This window comes from Seriola lalandi, unplaced genomic scaffold (genome assembly GCF_002814215.2).
Source record: "Seriola lalandi dorsalis isolate HSWRI2012SDOR001 ecotype SW California unplaced genomic scaffold, Sedor1 jcf7180002054443, whole genome shotgun sequence".
Classification (NCBI taxonomy): domain Eukaryota; kingdom Metazoa; phylum Chordata; class Actinopteri; order Carangiformes; family Carangidae; genus Seriola; species Seriola lalandi.
The window spans coordinates 1324632-1329068 of NW_019524996.1; positions in this window are offsets into that span (position 1 = coordinate 1324632).

The window sequence follows — 4437 nt, forward strand, 5'->3', positions numbered from 1 at the left end:
CCCCCCCCCCCCCCCCCCCCCTTAATGCACCCTGCCCAAAAACATCAAGCAAGACAGACATTGGTTGACCCAGTCTCGAATGTTGATCGCTCTCAAACGTCCCCGTTCTGGTTTAAGATTCATGCCAACAGGGCAAAACGCTGAATGATGATTCTGTTCAGTTTGTGATTTGACGGCTAACGACAGGCAGAATAACACAAGCTGAGATGAATCTAGTGTAATCCAGTCTGATCTGTTTTGTTTGAATGGGGGTTTATGGAAGGATTAGGGAACAACCAAGAGTAGTGGCGGAGGGATCTAGTGTACTCTTGTCGCTGTGCTTTGGGGTTAAGATCATTAACTGGAGGAAAAAGGAAAAAGTCACAGGATTTAGACTTTGATCCTGGATGTAACACCTGCCTGCCCTGTTCAAGTGGCGCAGGCTGAGTCATCAGTGCAGCAGACAACATGTGCTTTCAAGGCAAACACTTTGAATGGATTACAGGTAATAATACACAACCTGCTCCTGATGGTTTTATTTGTGCAAAAAAAACAAAACAAAAAAAAAACAAACCTGCCATCAGCCTTTTCATGGTACAAAAAAAAAACACTACAGGATCTATAAAGCAAAACAGATTTATTTTCCTCACATTATCAAACACCTCTGTGTCCTTCTGTCACACCTTCCACCAGTTTACATAAAGGAGGCGCAGCAGCGCTATGGATCAGTCTGTTTCATGCATGTTTGGTCCCAAACACTGGAGAAAGGTTGAAGATTAGGACAGAGGGCAAGAGGTGAATCTACAGTGTGTTCATGGTAGATTGACACCAGGGAAATTTCAAAAACAATTTTGACAATGACTGTAGTTCATATAATTACTGTAAATCTTTTCCTTTTTTCTTTTCTTTCTTTTTTTTTTTTTCTTTTTTTACAATTAACCGATATAAATGAATATGTACGTATGAATAAATATATACCTATATTATTAAGACTTGTCTAGTTTTCTCTGGTGTTGAACTTGTTCTCATTTTCAACCTTGTTGCCACAGTAGATGGCAGCAATGAGCCAGTTGCACTGACTCCTCCACCTCTGCTGCTCTGATTTCTGCTCTCTGCCCGTTGCAGGACTCATGATCAAATCAGCTGTTCGGTGAGGCTAATTGATTTGCTATAGTTAATAGCAAAATGGGGGTAAACCACCAGTTTCCAGACTGGACTGTGCTGTAGGGATATCAGAAAAACTAAAGTTTAAAAGAATCATTTACCGTCACGTCTGTAATTTCATACCAACCCTCTCGAACAATTGAAGTTAACAGGCCTCAATGATGAGGGGTTTTCATCTTTGGTCCAACATTGGAAACATTTGGCTTTAAATCACCCAGATGATGCTCTTCTGCAGCCGTTTGTCTGTGGAAACAATGAAAAAACAAAAACTATCTATGCCTTTAATGAGTGAGCAGTTCTGTTTCTATTCACACAGTTTTTAGATTTTTTTTTATGGTCATTCCTATCATTACTGTTTTTTTTATTTTTAATTACTCCTGTTTGTAAATATGGTTATTCTTTAAAGACACCATGTGGGGAAAAAATGCTATAATGTTGAATTAGATTTTCTTGCATTTTCTTTTTTCCTCTTTCCTTTTTTTTTTAATTTTTTTTTTTTATTAAGCGAGACCTGGTCAAGAAAGCGGCCTCAAAACACACAAGTGGACAAGCTTTGCTTTTCCTACAGTCCTACACTTTTCCTTATCGTCACCGTTTTTCCATATTAGTTGTTACAGCTTCACAATTTTCGACATGTGCTTTAAAAGTAGTCAGGTGCCAATATGAATATTGAACCAGGTTTTTGTTTGCTGCGATCATTCTTCCCATTCATAAAGGCCAATACAAGATCAGTTTCTAACTCACTTTCAAGGGTTGGACACCTCAAGTGAACATGTTCCAAAGCTTTTCCCTTGAATTATGCACTGAAAAGACTGACACACCTGTGAACCCATCCTTGCTCACCGCTACAAATACTTGGCACAAAGTGTCACTTTAATACAAACAGCCGTTACTAGATGGGTGTCTGTGGTTGAAGATGAGACTCTTTGGACAGGCTGTTGGGGCCCATGGGACGCTGCATGCAGAGTCAGGTCTCTGTATTTGTCTGAGGTGGAAGCACAGATGAACAATCAGTATCAATTTATATCAGTGGAAAGAGCAGCAGCTCTGGTCCTGCACCATGACGACCACTGTCACGGCTGGGATCTGTCTTCCACCCATAGGACTCATTTCGTCCCGTCCCTCCCCGGTCTTCAAATCGCTGAGAGATCAATGTGTTTCCAGTCCTGTTTTAATGTGCATTTTTAGCAGCCGGGTTCTGGCACCTGGGGTATCACATGGAGGATGAAAGGTGGATGGCTCAGAGGGAGAAATTTAAATGTGTGTGTGTGTGTGTGTGTGTGTGTGTTCCACTGCTTCAGCAACTCTCTCTGCTGTTCAGTGTGTTCTGGGTTTGAACAGACGGATCAGATCACAGCACCACCCCAGACAAGACATTGCATTTCGTTTATTTTTGACAGCAAAGCCCCTTCTATACACTAAAAAAGAACTTTTTTGACTTCATGGCTTTTGTTCTGTGATTTTTTTTTTTTTTTTTTTTTTTTTTTTTTTTTTTTTTTGTTTCGTTTCAGTCTTCCTTTCACTAGTCACTCTGCTATCTGCCGTGCCCTGGTTCTGAGTGAAGCAATATTTAATGTGATAACAGAGGCTCTCTCTCCCTTTGTCTTTCCTCTGTCTCTTGTCTCTAACACACCCACACCCACAGACTCTCTGACAGCGTACAGCAAACTTTGATGTCAGGCTTTGGTGAAATATTGCAGTGCAGATAAAAAAAAAAACACACATTAATCAATTGTAAGTCTTTCTTCCCTGTGATTGGTGCCATATTAGCACAGAACTCACTTTAAAATACCAGTATGACCTTAACTGTCCCTGTTCTCCTTCATCAGGTAAACACAAGAATCTGTTGTGACCACGACCTTATTGCTTCATTCATGTGTTTCTAAAAAAGGGGGTGATCAAGAGAAAACACAGGAGGATGGCAACACCAGGAAATCAGAGGTAAGATGCCAATTCAGCAGCTTCAAACAAATCCCACCAAACCGGATGAAGCTCTAACTCTTCAGGGCGGCTACGGTGTCTCTGTTGGGTGCTTCGGCTCATGGAGAAAGACAACGGATGAAGGATCGCAGGGTAAAAGCGTTGCTGTAGAACTGTTCTCTCAAAAAACTCAGAGACAAACTGAAAGTAGTCCAGCTCATCCCATGAGGGTCAATTTTTTTTTTTCCTGCTGAAGGAGAAGATGACTGACTCTGACTCACAGCTCCATCATATGAGCTGCAGAAAGTTTTGCATCAACATCCTCCACCCACTTATTCTTCTTCTTCACTTCTTCATTCCCCTGACATTGATAGTTAATAATAACATACTTGGTTTTTTACCTCATGGTGTTTTTCTGCACTTTATGTCTGTGGTGGTTTTACATTAATCTTAAGCCTTTTTATGCCAATGCACCAGAGAGATACAAGATTTTCTAAATATAGACTTGTATCTCCAAGTGAGCCTATAATAAATGTGGAGTCATATTATGACCTGTTACAACTAGTAGCACTTATGTAGCTGTAGTTACTTTTTATAAGCGTCACCTAGTATAGGCTGTGACACACAGTGGAATTAAAAGGGTGCAGAATGTGGGAAAGAGGGAACATCCTGCTTTTTGTTACAAACGCTCAGGACCTCAAACAGAAAATCAGCTGTATGTCTGTGAATTGTGAGTTCTTCTACATTTGGGCTTAAAAAAAGCCCCCGCCCACGGCCGTGATTCCTGGTTCAGTCTAAATGAATCCTGGCAGAGTTGTAAAAATTGCCCCAATCATGCGCCTCAGACGCACATCGGAAGGCGTGCCTCGGATTGCGCTTAAATTTAAGTCTGAGCAGTGGTGAAGGACACAGTTTGCTTTGGATTTACACCTAGCTAGTGCCTTCCAGAGCACGAGCTGATGTGTATTTGGATCTGATGTTATTCGGTTGATATTTTCACATCGATTCAAACCTTCTTTTTTTTTTGCGACTGGAGGACGAGGTTGTGCCACATTGGAGCTTTCCGATGCGCGTCAAGGCACGATACAACAGTCTCTCCATACGTGAGATTCAGCCCTCCCCTGAACGCTTGTCCTCGCGTGGCACGAGTGAATTATAACCAGCCGGTGTGTGTTTATGTTTTATGAATCGCTTAATTAACGCGTAATCTTGCGGCTGGTGTGTGGAGAGCAAATGGCCATAAGGTGTTCTTCTCGCAGCGCGCACAAATCCCGTTGATGTGGATCTGTCACACTTTGTCACACACGTTTGTATGGCTGAAGCCGGAGCTCTCCTACCCACAGGACACAGTTTGCGGAGTTAAAAGTTGTTGCT